The sequence below is a fragment of the Copadichromis virginalis genome, linkage group LG7 (genome assembly GCF_057382275.1).
Source record: "Copadichromis virginalis isolate Kocher_CV1m ecotype Utaka linkage group LG7, C_Virginalis_male_GT1.1, whole genome shotgun sequence".
Taxonomy (NCBI): domain Eukaryota; kingdom Metazoa; phylum Chordata; class Actinopteri; order Cichliformes; family Cichlidae; genus Copadichromis; species Copadichromis virginalis.
Genome location: NC_140624.1, coordinates 29255762 through 29270369, shown reverse-complemented (window position 1 = coordinate 29270369; position 14608 = coordinate 29255762). Strand labels below are relative to the sequence as shown.

The 14608-nt window shown below is 42.0% G+C and overlaps 1 long non-coding RNA gene across 1 annotated transcript; it reads left to right on the top strand.

The window, feature by feature from the left end:
• Nucleotides 1-7769: 7769 nt before the first annotated feature.
• LOC146705279 (uncharacterized) lies at nucleotides 7770-9854 on the top strand. Its single transcript, XR_014921321.1, has 2 exons — nucleotides 7770-8047; nucleotides 8420-9854. It is a non-coding gene; the product is annotated as an uncharacterized LOC146705279 (long non-coding RNA).
• The last annotated feature ends 4754 nt before the right edge of the window (nucleotides 9855-14608 follow it).

The following is a 14608-nucleotide window of genomic DNA, read 5'->3' as shown; positions in this document are numbered from 1 at the left end:
GAGGAAGAAGAATACTGAGTTGCATCCCAAGAACACCATACCTACTGTGAAGCATGGGGGTGGAAACATCATGCTATGGGGCTGTTTTTCTGCCAAGGGGACAGGACGACTGATCTGTGTTAAGGACAGAATGAATGGGGCCATGTATCGTGAGATTTTGAGCCAAAACCTCCTTCCATCAGTGAGAACTTTGAAGATGAAACGAGGCTGGGTCTTCCAACATGACAATGATCCAAAACACACCGCCCGGGCAACAAAGGAGTGGCTCCGTAAGAAGCATTTGAAAGTCCTGGAGTGGCCTAGCCAGTCTCCAGACCTCATAGAAAATCTGTGGCGGGAGTTGAAAGTCCGTGTTGCTCGGCGACAGCCCCAAAACATCACTGCTCTCGAGAAGATCTGCATGGAGGAATGGGCCAAAATACCAGCTACTGTGTGTGCAAACCTGGTAAAGACCTATAGTAAACGTTTGACCTCTGTTATTGCCAACAAAGGTTATGTTACAAAGTATTGAGTTGTATTTTTGTTATTGACCAAATACTTATTTTCCACCCTGATTTACAAATAAATTCTTTACAAATCCTACCATGTGGATTCATGGATTTTTTTTTCCACATTCTGTCTCTCACAGTTGAAGTGTACCTCTGGTGCAAATTACTGACCTCTGTCATCATTTTAAGTGGGGGAACTTGCACAATCGGTGGCTGACTAAATACTTTTTTGCCCCACTGTATGTGCAACAAGTTGTATTGAACAAAACACACAGTCCACCCTTTTCTGCCAAGATCATGTCCAGAGCAACTCGGTGTTGCATAACAGTTATTCTTATGGCATCAATTTCCTGATTTTGCTCGTTGTTGATGGTGGTCGATGCATTTAAAAACAGCCCAAAACGATAATCTAGAGTTTCAATACGCAGGGCATGTTTTCCAACTCCAATTCATGGAAATATTGCATGGACAATCTTTTGTCCAGTAGTCCATGTTTTAAATTCTTTCGGTACGTCAGTGCCCCACACGGAATCATGTGGCTCCACTTGCTGGGCTTCTCGTTTCTTTCTCGTAGATTGGAAGCTCTTGATTGCCGTTATCTTGAATGTGTGGTCAGAGATGAATATAGGGGCACATGTGCCTGTCCACTGCTCTGGGAGTATGAAATAGGCACGCTGTCCACATAACCATGCCATTCCCTGTACCCAATAGGTACCGTTAGATGGACTGTTGTTCTTCACTGGGCCACCAAGTGTATGTGTATACGTTCCTACACAGTTCCTGGTGGTCCCTAAATCAATGGTTCCTATCGTCTGGCGATAACATCTCAGATGCTCCCATTTTATTGGATTGTCTAGGAACACCGGGAAATGCAGTGCTTCATGTCTTTGTTTAACCTTCAAGTTAACCCAAAACAATTGGTCACAGGTGCCATCTCGAAGTCCAATAGTCAGGGGGTCGCTGTGGTTTAAGAGAATTCCTGAATATTGATAACCTAGACTGGCAAAGCTTTCTGCACATGTCACTTGAGTCATGTTCATAGGTCTGCCATATAATGTAGCATGCTGTGTTGTAGCAGGCATGTGTGAGCATATATAACAATCTTTGCCTTCTGTGCGATTATATATGTATCTATACCAGGCGTTGTTCATCCAGGGATGGATGTGGTCCTGTGTCACTTCAGCCAGGTGCGAGTTGTCATATGTCTATGCCCTTCTATGTAGGTTGGCTTCTTGATCCTTTACGTGCATCAGGGTCCATGCTGTAAGCAGCAGGGCCAAGGTGGTAAACAGAATAATCTTCATGATGACCAGACACACCGATTTACTCTGGTGAGTAGACTACAGGCGAGAAGTAGAAGGCGGGACATACCCGATCAGCCCTCCCTTCACCTGTAGATCACCAAAGAGTCGGGGTGGTGGTGACTTTAGGTTGTGCTGTCACTCACTTCCACTTTTTTGCAATGGCTCTGGTGGATCCAAGAGGGCCTCTCAGCGATTTTGCAAGCTGTTGGCGTCGTTAGGAGTACTTGGTATGGACCTTCCCACCGGGGTGAGTTCCAATTCTTTCTCTGGAGTACTCGTATAAGGACCGAATCGCCTGGCTTTAATCTGCAAGAGATTGGAGAGGAATCACATGGCAGTTTATTGTTCAACACAATGTCCTGGTTTTTTAGTAGCTTTACCATCCATTCTGCTAAAGTTGGCTCTCTAACAGATTTATCTATTGGTTCACTTGTTATTGGTAGTGGAAAAGGTCTCCCATGAATTATTTCAAATGGTGTCAATTTTTGGGAGCCCTAAGTTAGTCTCATCCACATTTTTACTAGACCTATGCACTCTGGCCATGGTCTTTTTGTTTCTTCCATGCATTTCCTCAGTCTTTGTTTTATAGTGCCGTTAGTTCTTTCTACTAATCCTACACTCTGAGGATGGTATGCACAATGATTTTTAATGTTAAAATCTAATACTTCTGAAACTTTTCTGATAACTTCGTTGACAAAATGTGTGCCATTGTCAGATCTAATCAATGAAGGAATGCCATAAGTGGGAATAAAATGATTACATAAACATTTTGCAACGGAGATTGCATCATTCCTTTTTTACTGGATATATCTCTGGCCAGTTTGAAAACACATCTATAATCACTAAAGCATATTTTGATCCTTGACATTCATTCAGTTCAATAAAATCCATGTGGATAGTGTGAAATGGATGAGGTGGTGTGGGGAACTGGCCTCTCTTAGGTCTTAAATTTCCTTGTGAATTGTGTTTTTGACAGATTAGACATGTTCTTACAAATTCTTTCGCTGAAGTTTCAAAATTTATAGTGTAGAAATGTGTATTAATTATCTTTAATATCCCTCCTGTTGACACATGCGTTATACCATGGGTCACTAAGGCTGCTGTTTTGTGTAGAGACTTTGGTAATATTGGTTTTCCATCACAAACCATTAAATCATCTTTTAGCTGTGCTCCACATTTCAGCCACTTGTTCTGTTCAGTGGTTGTTGCAGCTTTTTGTTCGTCTCTTAGTACGTCAAGTGGTATTTGTGTACAACGTTTGGATGTTAGAAGCGTTATCGTTTGTTGTGCAGCCTGCTTTGCTGTTTGGTCTGCAAAGTTATTTCCTTTTGTGACAACAGAGTTGTCTTTTTGATGTGCCGCACATTTACAAAGTGCCAATTGTTTTGGCAAGGTGATCACTTCCAGTAGAGTCTTCAGTAGGTCCCCATGTTGTACTGGGTTACCTGTGGATGTGACCATACCTCTATTTTGCCAAATTCTCGCAAAATGGTGTACTGCTGAGAAAACATACTGGCTATCAGTGTGAATATTTATAGATCGGCCTTTGTGTAGTTCACATGCTCTTATAACTGCTTTCAGTTCTGCACTCTGTGCTGAGTGTGAGGGTGTAAGAGGTTTTGCTTCAATCACACTGTCTGCTGTAGTTACTGCATAACCTACGCAGTTTTGGCCAGTACTACTTTTAGATGCTGAACCATCTACAAAAATATCGCTGAAACCAGGTTGTGGTTTTTAAATCTATAAATGCCCTCTCTGCCTCTGGAGTCCACTGTATTTTATCCTTTAATGCCAAGTTTTTTCCATAAATCACGTCTTGTAACGGCTGAACTTCAGCTGCATAATTTGGAATCTAGGTCCTGCAGAAATTGCAGAGACCCAAGAAACTCATCATTTGCTGCTTTGTTAAAGGTTTTGGGGCATTTTGTACAGTCACTTTTCTACCATCTAGTAGTTTCTTTCCTTCTCCCGTGAGTGTATGCCCTAAATATGTAACCTTTGGGCTCCACAATTGCAGTTTGTGTTGCGAAACCTTGTGCCCCTGTTCAGCCAAATGTTTTAACACAGTTAAGGTGTTCACTTTGCATTGCTCCTGTGTGTGTCCTGTTACCAAGATGTCATCTACGTAAAGCAGATATTGTCCTGGTGCAGGTAATGTACACAGTGACATAGATTGTTTCAATGCTTCGGCATACAATGTTGGGCTATTTTGAAACCCTTGTGGTAGCCTTGTGTATGTGTATCTTTCACCATTAAACGTGAACCCAAAAAGATGCTGTGAATCAGGGTGCAGGGGCACAGAAAAAAAAGCATTTGACAGGTCAATCACTGAGAACCACTGTTCTTTTGGTGTCACTTGATTTAATATTGTATGTGGATTGGCCACCACTGGTGGTACTGTTTTTGTAATGCTATTAATAGCACGAAGGTCATGTACCAAACGAAACTTTCCTGTATTCGCCTTTTTTATTGGAAAAATGGGAGTGTTACATGATACTTTATCTGATTTGATTAAAATTCCTGCTTGTTCCATATCCGCGATTACAGGTTTAATGCCTTCCATAGCTTCTTTAGATAATGGATATTGTGGTTTTACAGGTCTATGTGAAGTAGTTGTTTCCACTTTTATTTGATCTGCATTTTTTATCAAACCTACATCGGTCGAGCCTGAAGACCATAACTCATCAGGTAATTGCTCTAGCTCTGGGTACTTTTCTATTGTTAATGAATGTCACTCATTATCATTCTGTGTCATACAGACGTTTGCACCGTCTGATAGATGAGTTGTGGGTATTGTTGTCATTATCCATCCTAATGTGTAACGCATGCATTTTGTCCTTCTGCCTTGTAGCCATCCTTCCTGAGCTTCCCCTGTTTTCTCATAACTGTCAGTTTCTACACTTCTGAGGACCCGCCCTAAGTCTCTCCAGTCTGTGTTATCATTATGAGCCACTGACACATGTGGGTTTGGCATCCTGTTTACTTCCTGAATTTTCTCGCTCTGTATCACTGAGCACACTGCATTTCCGCTTTTTGTGACATAGAGGTGCTGCAGTGTTAAACGTTGTGGGCCTAGTCTAGGTGGCAAATACATTTTGGCGTTTTGTTGTAATGGCTCTAATGAGGGAAGATCTAGGGTCCAGTAGTAATGGGGCTCTGGTCCCGCTTTATAACCATTTGGGCGTGGTTCGATGCTTTCTATTTCTTCATCATTTAGCATTAGTTCTGCATGCATGCCTTGTTCTCCTGGCACTACTCCTATCTTTAGTTTTTTTAGTGCGTCTCTTCCTAACAGATTCACGGGGCATGACGGGTCATAGATGCACTGATTTTTGCATGATCTGCCGCTGTCTCTTAATACTAAAAATAAAGGTTTTGTCAGTCGTTGCACTGTAGTGTGACCTGATGCTGATTTTACTATTAACCTTCCTGCCTTCTTGGGACCTTTTTGTGCCACTGCTATGTGTTAAATGGCTGCCATTTCCACTGTGTTCAGTGGAATATAACCAAACTTGCCACAGGATAGTTTTTACCTGTCAATGTTAATATTCCAGTGTGAATTCCTTAAATCAGCCTAAAATGGCTGAGCAGCAGAAATCCCCACACCCATCACCCTGGGGACCATTTTCTGCCCATTGACTTCCATTATAAACGCTATTTTTCAACCCCAAATTATCATCATATGATTTTATTTTTTCTTCTTTTCTTGGATGTCAATGAAGACTCAGGGCCTTGAAGTTTTAATTTTTAAATTGCAAAAAAAATGCAAAAAAAATAATGGCAGGTCAAAATGTATGTTGGTGCCAATCTTTGGTCCATCTAAAGGCCTACTTATAATGACAATCACATATTACTTCAACTGGTTTTTTGTGGAAATATTTAGTTTCGTTTTTTGGTTTTTGGGGCTTATAACACAGGGCGCTCATGTAATAACACTGGGATTTGAAGGGTTAAAACAACGAAAATATAATTAAAACTTTACATGAATATTTCAGGGAGAAGTAGTTTTACAAGGTTGGCTAATTTAAAGTGGAATAAAATATGGATATATGGTCTTTTTATGGCGTGGCTGAGAATGGTCCCTAGGGTGATGGGTGTGAGTTTTTTAAAGGATGGCAGGAGGGTTAAAGTATCTTCTGAGAATTGTACTTCCTGTGGTTTTTTGTTCAAAACAGTTTTACACGCTCCTGTATCACATAACATCTGCACTGGCTTGCCATTCACATATACTGTCAGCGTAGGTTTGCCTTCTACTTCAGAAACTAATTGATGGACATTAAATACTTCTGCATCACTTTTGTCATTTTCATTTGGCTTTTTCTCATTTAGTCATTCATTTAAATATTGCCAGAAGTCGGCTGCTTCTGTGTCGTCACAGAATGTAACTCCAGCAGGAACAAGTGGTTTCAGCGCTTTCTGTTTTATGTCTGCAATCTCTGGCGAAATGCCCTTCCTTGCCACAATTCCAGCACGTATTATCTCTTACTTCACTTCTTTCGCGTAAGTCTGTCTGTCCTACGTATCTCTGGCCCTTTCCTCTAAATCCTCCTCTTCCTCTGCCTCTATTTCCTCTCCTCTGTCCCTGTCTGTTACCTCTAAATCCTCCTGAGAATGCGATAAACCCTGTTTCTGGATCTAATGTGAAAGTACCTGTGCTTGCAGTTTTTTTCTTTATTACACAGAGCGCATGCTCGGCATGTTGCAATGCGTCAGCTAGTGGTCCCGTATTCATTATAACCTAATGTTTTTCAACGTGGAATTTCACTGAGGGTAGCAGGCCATTCAGGAATGCATTTTTTAGCTGCTGTTGGTAAGGACCGTCGGGACCTTCATTATAATCCATTCCTGAATGTTGCCTAAAAACCGGACGCAGGCGATCTAAAAAATCGGACGCTGTTTCATTTTCTCTTTGTTTCACTTCGCCAATTTTGCCATAGTCAGACCTTGGAGCTAACCGTACTCTGATGCGATCATATAAATTTGCGACGGCGGTTTCTAGGTCTTGACTTACAGGTGTTAAGGGCGTTCCATCAGCGGCGCTACCTGTGAAATCTCCCCTAACCGTTCCCATTTTTAAACCTAGTATGTCTTGTATTACTTGGAGCATTTCATGACCATTTAAATACCACTGTCTTCTGATCATTTCTACCGCATCTCTCCAGGGTATGAAACCTTCATTAAGAGGGGGAACGTCTTTTAACACATTTTGCCTATCTTTTTGTGACCACGGCCGAAACACGAATGTAGTTGGGTTATCATCACGTTGCGCCTCTCCACCTGCTTCACCTCCCCCTGTGAGTTGGCCGTATTATTTATTTATTTATTAACCTTTATTTAACCAGGAAGATTCCATTGAGATTAAAAACCTCTTTTTCAAGGGAGACCTGGCCAAGATAGGCAGCAGTAGATGTCTCACAGTTACAGAAATTACTCAAACACAGGCAGCAACAACACACATGCAACAATAAGTGAAAGAATACAAATAAAATAAAAAATAAAATTCAATAAAATTCAAATAAAAATAAAAAAAGTCAGTTAAAATGACAATCAATCTAATTGAAACAGTTGCATGTTATGGACTTGGCCTCAAGGATTTGTAGTTTAGATTTAAAAGCACTTAATGAAATGAATTCAGTCATTTTCCATTCCTTCTACAGTTTGTTCCAGGCAAAGGGTGCTAAATGGACAAAAGCTCTTTTACCATGTTCAAATGAAGTAGGCATGGAGGAGATCCTCCACTTTGGGGCCTCTGGATGTTTGGCCAGTCTTATGGGATTTTGAGAAGGTGTAACCGCTTCCATTAGTCGTTGATAAGCCAGGACTGTGCCAGCTCCAATCAACAAGAACCCCGTTATCATGGTTCCGAATAGGTAGATGCCTTCAATGTCCTGCATTAAGAGTATTGCCAGGCACACAACCTGCCACTTCTCCCAGCTGTCCATCGTGTGTCCAGCAAACGTTCCTGCATGCAATGGCGTGTCCAGCGGGGTGGCCTGGGGGGGCACAGGCCACCCCCCAAACCAGACTGGCCACCCCAGGTGCCACCCCAAAGGCAAAACAATAAAATTCAATCAAATATCAAATGTCCGATTATGTTTTCACGGTGACGCTCAGATATCCGAGTGTAAGTGAATGCAGCATCGCTTCTGCGCTATGCGCATCACGTTAGCAAAGGTAGGAGAGCCAAGCGCGAAAGATGGCACTGCAGGAAACAATTTTTCGGTGAAAGAAAATGAGGACAGAATAAATGTCCCGGTAAGTAATATCAAGTTTGTTGAGTTTAGTAAACTTCGGTGAAATTAGAATACCAAGGAAAAAAATAACACTTAAAGAATTATTGCAGCTGTGGAATATTTCAGACAGTATGCTACTGAGGGCAGCTAACATAAGAGTTATGCGTTATAAGATATAATCTAAGTCGTAACATTGCTGTATGGAGCTGCAGATTTGGTTGCAGGTTAACATAGCTGGACTGGCCATCGGGCATACCGGGCATATCCCCAGTGACTTATTTTTTATTTTTTTTGTAATGGCATGAACAATGAGAGGTGGTGGATTGGCCAGATGCAGGTCGATGTGTAGAAATAACTCCGTTGTTTGGTGGTGGCTATGACGGGGCTTCCACAGAGGCAACAGGTGGATGAGGGAAGGGGAGGCAGGAGGAGAGACCCGAAGCAGCCACCAGTCCGAGTGTCAGGTGAACTGAACTTCAGGTAAGAAGTTATGACCTGCAGTCTATCTGGGTCAGATATAAACCAAGTTTAGGTGGAGTTTATTTTCATGTTGCTGACTTTTTACTGTCAGTTGCAATAACTCATACTGCGTTCTAGCCAGTTTGACGGAGTTTTTATACAGCTGGGTGGGTGCTATGATGTTACTGATAGTGAACTTTATTTTATTCATAAGGTTAGTAGAGTTGCCAACGGCTCCTTAAAAAAATGGAATGGTCCCTCATTCAGAGAAAATATTACACGTTTCGTATTGAGCTGAGAAGAGACGCAGTTTGTCCCGGACTTTAGCTAGAATGGAAAAAAGACACAAAGCTGGATTTATTCTGTCTTTATGCTGCACAGCTGCCTCTTCTCTCATTCTCTCCCCCTCCCTCTCCTGTTGCTACTTCAATCATGAAACTGATCAATGATCAGCTGATCGGCTTTTCTCTCTTGTTTATCGCCCACTTTGCGCCAGAAAGAGGAAACCAGCAGATGTTGCGCTAAACAACAGCAGCACGTTTAAGCTTGATCGGCTGTTGTTAGAATGTATTTAATATTAATTTCTAGTATCAGCTGATGTTTGCTGGAGCCACAGCTGTAAAGCTGCTGGTCATGATGTCTGTTTAGATATGTGGTGAGAGGGAAACATGAAGATGAAACCAGGAGATGTCCTTACTGAACCATCAGAGCTGAACAGGTGATGGAGAAACAGGTTTACCTTTTAGGTGACATGAATGAGTTGAAGGGAAGTTATGAACTGTTTCTGAGAGACAAATAACACCAGGATCCTTTTTTATGTAGCAGACAGCTGGTAACTGTGCAGGGGCGGGTCTAGCAAAGTTTTGCCAGGGGGCCAGGTAGGGCATTAACAGGGAAAGGTGGGCACAAAGAAATACTTTTCTTTCTTATTCTCATTTAAAATACCTAGTTTTTATTAAATAATTATCTAAATCTTACAACCAAAGTTTTTATCTGACGTAAAATGTATAGAAATCATACATATACCAACAAGACTGTACATCACTGTCACAACAGCATTTGTTTTCAGTCAAAGTCTTTATGGCTTTACTACCTGGTGGGTCGGTCTGTAGTAAAAATGCCCAATTTTTTTGTCCCAGTCCAGCCCTGCAGGTTAATACTGGCAGTGTCACCATGCCAGCTGACTGTATTTTATCATCAGCCAGTGTTGTTCTTTATCAATATTACCAAAGTTTACGATAAGGCAGCATAGAAAGTATTTACTTGCTTTCAGGTTTCATTCAAATGTTAGTCTTTTCAGTTGTTTCCCCACTTTTTTCCTGTTTCAAAATCAAACACCAGTTTGTGAGAAGATTATCTTCTTTTTTTAACAGGCAGATAAAGTTTTGCATTGGCATTGGCTAATTTGTCAATTGTTTGTTACAAATGTTCGTATTTTAATTTTCAAAAATGTTTTTGCCCAAAACATATGTGCACTATATGTCAGTAAAAATACTATGCAAATATTGCTGTCCTTGAATGCTGAGTAAACACTGACAAAGCACTGATTGTATCTCTTGTACTTTATCAACGCAGTATCTAAAAACTTTGCACCGTAGTGGTTAAAATCTCATTCTAATAAGAGTTAAAAGTGCATTTGGTTATTAGGTTTATAGGATTATTGAATTATGGTTAAGGGTTGGTAGAATTTTTTTTTAAAACATTATCTGCCAATTAAATCTGCCACCCTTCTCCAAATCTGTGCCCCTACCTGGCCCCCCCAACAAAAATTTTCTAGACACGCCACTGCCTGCATGTCATGTAATCCCAATTTGATGATCAAATCCAACATTTCTTGATTTAGAGAACAAGACAGAGAGAGTCTCTGAGAATTAGACAAGACTAGACAAGGACAAGAGAAGCCAAGCAGGAAAGTTAAGGGAGGGAGAGGGCTCTTGGCCGCCACCAAGAGCCAGATGAGAAAAGTTGTTTTGAAAAGAGCTTTCTGTGATTGTTGTGGACCCAGTGTCCAGTAAACATGGGATAATAACGTCTGTGAAGGTTCTCAGTCATCAAGGTCATCCTAGTCTAAGGAGCTTGGAAAGAAAAGCGTCTGGACTTCTCTAAGTTGCTTGAAGACCTTTCACCTCTCATCCAAGAAGCTTCTTCAGTTCTAGGGTTAAATGTAGTGGTGCAACGGATCACAGTTGATCCGTAATCCGAACCAATCCCACTCCACAGTTCGACACGCAAGTGATCCGAAGATTCGAAAAAGAAGGAAAAAAGTATGCGTATGGTGCGCGTGGTGGGTCTGTCAAGCGATAGTTATGGCCAGTGCTAGCGATCCAAGTGGAGGAGCAGAGGAGTTTGCAGTATTTAAGCAGCCCTTTGCTGCCCAATCCGACCGGGCTAAAGCTATTACAAAAGCTATTGGGGTGTTTAGCTGCAGACGGGAGGCTGTATTCCGTTGTGCAAAACAAGGGGTTTAAACTATGATGAACGTGCTTGAGCCACGCTATGATATCCCGTTCGCGTCCACTTTAGTGGCAAGATCGTTCCAAGCATGTATGAGCAGGAAAAGATTTAAGTTGTGGCTGAACTGTCCCAGGCATCTTCTGTTGCCCTAACTACTACAAATGGGTGGACCTCCAGGGCAACGAAAAGCTACGTGACCGTGACAGCTCAGTATATCACAGCAGAATGCGATATAATGAGCGGTATGTATTATTGTAGGGTCTACCTTACAATATAAAGCGCCTTGAGGTGACTGTTGTTGTGATTTGGCGCTTTATAAATAAAATTGAATTGAGTGGTAGATACAAAGCCCTGTACTGCCCTATATTGTACCATAATTTTTTTTTAATAATTGCGTGGAATGAGTCTTGAGTTGAATGTTTTAACAGGCAAAAAATACTTCAATGAATAAATAAGTAAATATTAAATTTTTGTCTTTTTTCTTTTTTTGCTGATCTGAAAATTGATCCGAATTGATCTGTTGCACCACTAGTTAAATGGTGGAGAGTCCCAGATTTAAACCCCGTGGGAGTATCCCCCAAAGAGGATGGGTGGGTCACCCGTTTTCACGCCTTGGCTCATGTGAGTAAGTAGAGGATCATTAGGGGGTCCTTTTGTCCCTCTTTGGGGGGATACTCCATTTGACCCTAGAACTGAAGAAGCTTCTCGGATGAGAGGTGAAAAGTCTTCAAGCAACTTAAAGAAGTCCAGACGCTTTTCTTTCCAAGCTCCTTAGACGTGGGACAATAACTGCACCCAAATCAACCTCCCCTTCAAAGCATTCACCAACTTGATGACCGAGTTCTACATTGTCGGAGCCTTGTGACCTTCCCACCGGTGTGTTGCTCTACACCCTGGTGGGTGCTAGTTTTCCGCCACCTTAGTGGTTTGGTTATTAGCCATTTTTCTTTTTTCCTGAAAGGTCACGAAAGCTGTCACTCATTTTCATGAGACACACGAACAAAATAACGACAGATTAGTAACGCAGTAATGCAGTGTGCTTACGGGAAAGTAACAGCAATCTAATTACTTTTTTGGCAATAGTAATCCCTTATATTAATCATTACTTGAAAAAGTAATCAGATTACAGTAATGCATTACTTGTAACGCGTTACTGCCCATCTCTGGTGAGGACAGAGGTAATGAGTTGTGTTGTTCAACAGATTCGACACTGCAGTTAATGCTCACCCCCATACTGACTTACCTGTAGTCAGCCTGCAATCCACAACCACACCACTCTCTCTCTCACTCTCCACATTGCACCTTTGCCACCTCTAAACGTCCTGACACCCTTCCCCCACCCATCACTTTCACTAATGACCAGGTTCAAAGACAACTGAGAAGACTCCACTCGGGCAAGTCTGCTGGACCAGACGAGGTCCCCGTGTCCTTGAGACCCCCAGCTTTGTGGAGTCTTTCATAAACTGTTCATGTTGAGTCTGAGTCTGCATAGGGTCCCAGCTCTGTGGAAGGCATCATGCCTTGTTCCTGTTCCTGTACTCAATGGCCCCCAGGACTACAGGCCTGTGGCACTGACTTCCCATGTCATGGAAACTTCTCTCGTGTCCTAGATTGTTGATTACCTGACAAAGACCACAATATGCGTTTCTTCCACATTGTGTGTCTGATAAGGTGATCAGCAACACAGGGGCACCACAAGGGACCGTCCTCCACCCTTTCGTCTTCAGCCTCTACACCACAGACTTCAGCCACTGCAGAGAGTATCGGGGCAGGTTTAGCTCAGTAAGTAGAGGGATTGCCCCATGCTCGGAAGGTCAGGGGTTCGACTCCACTGAACAGCTACCCTGAGGTACCCCTGAGCACCGTCCCGACACACTGCTCCCCGGGTGCTGCATTGGTGGCTGCCCACTGCTTCACTGGGTGAATGGGTTAAATGCAGAGGAGTAATTTTCCTACGGGGACTAACACATTATTATTATTATTAGAGGCCTGCCATCTTCTGTCTCATCTGTCTCTGTGTGATTTATTACTATTACTGAAGGCTACTGCCATACCAATACCAACTAGATTTTTAAATCTTAATGTAAAATTAATAACAGTAGGGTGAACATTAGGTAAGGCTGCACTTTTTGCAGCGATCTCAAAGTAACTGTATTCTGAATGTAACCCAGGTTAAAAGTTGCATAAATAGTAAAAGATAGGTAAAGTCTAAGAATATAAATAGCAAAGAGATAAATTTATTTTGTTTATTTGATTATTTATTAAAAAGTCAAAGTTCATGTAAAATGATTTAACATGTTGTTTGAAATAAGTTATCTTTCTTATGTTGTGAATTGCTTGTGAAAACTTTAGTTTCCTACGGGGTTATGGTCTGTGAAAGTACCACAAGGTTGCAGGGTATAGTGCGTGAATTACACAGAGCAGTCGGAGAAGTTAGCTTGTTCTCATGTATTATCAGTGAGTTTAGACTTTTCAGAAAGACAAGTGTCGGTAAGCTAGTGACATGACACGGTAAAGTTTCAGCGTGAAGCTGCTGGACTGTGAGTTTTGTTTCCTGCCGCTGAGTTGGAGCAGAGGTTCCCAAAGTGGGGGGCCATTACAGACGGGGCGCGATATGAATAATAAAAAAAAAGAATGCCTGGACACTGCTAGCATAATGGACAGGTTTTTGACGGGGTTCCTACACTTTGGCAGTGGCCAAAGCATTGTAGCCGTTCCCACTCGTTCAGTTCCATTGCAGAGATGTTGTTAGTGGCATTATTCGTGGTGACACAGACAAGGTGGCATTCTTGCAATCCCCATGACTCCAGTGTATCTCTCAGACCTAGACACATTAATTCTTAATTAGGGGTCACTCGGAATTACTACAGCCAGCACAGTAGCCGAAAATATTTGTTTTACTAACATGCATATCATATGTTAGTTAAAACTAATATATATATATTAATATTACATGCACGTATATATGCACACAATGTACTTTATGCACGTTAAATATGTACCAATGGCAGACTCATACCTTTGGATACCATGCCTCCAGTGTGGTCATCTGGAAAGTACGCAGTCTGTAAACAGCGAGCGCAGAGGGTCCAGTCTTTGTTAATAAAATGGATGGTTACGCTCATGTAGGGCTGCGTATCTCTGCTCGTTCATAGGTCAGTAGTCAAGGCATAATGCACGACACTGCAAATATCCTTCTCTACTTTGGCCCGACATGTGTCATATAAGCAAAGCAACTCGACTTTACTGAAGTGCTTACGCTTTGACGAGGTCACGAAAGCTGTCCTTCTCAACTACATAAACAGGGGCCATGCCTTTACAAATGCAATACGAGATGGCTCCTGTGATTTGTTTATGGCGCTGGGACGTTTTCTCATACGACGTGCCTTGTGTGAAAGACTGCTGTATCTACGGCTGGCTATAGTTTTTCTTTTCCCAACTTGCTCCCGTTGTTCCACAACTTGGTTTAGCTCGGATTTTCTGGATTCCTTTCAGTGAAAGTGCTTCTTCTTGGGCTGCCTAGGTAGCTGTCTCTGCCTGTTGCATATCCAGGCATGAAACTGCAACCTGTCCCGCATCAATCGTTTTGAGTTACAGTAAAGCATGACGCAAATCCGGGTGCACATAAAGCATCACCAAACCACAAGACGGAGTGTCTTTGCGAAAAATA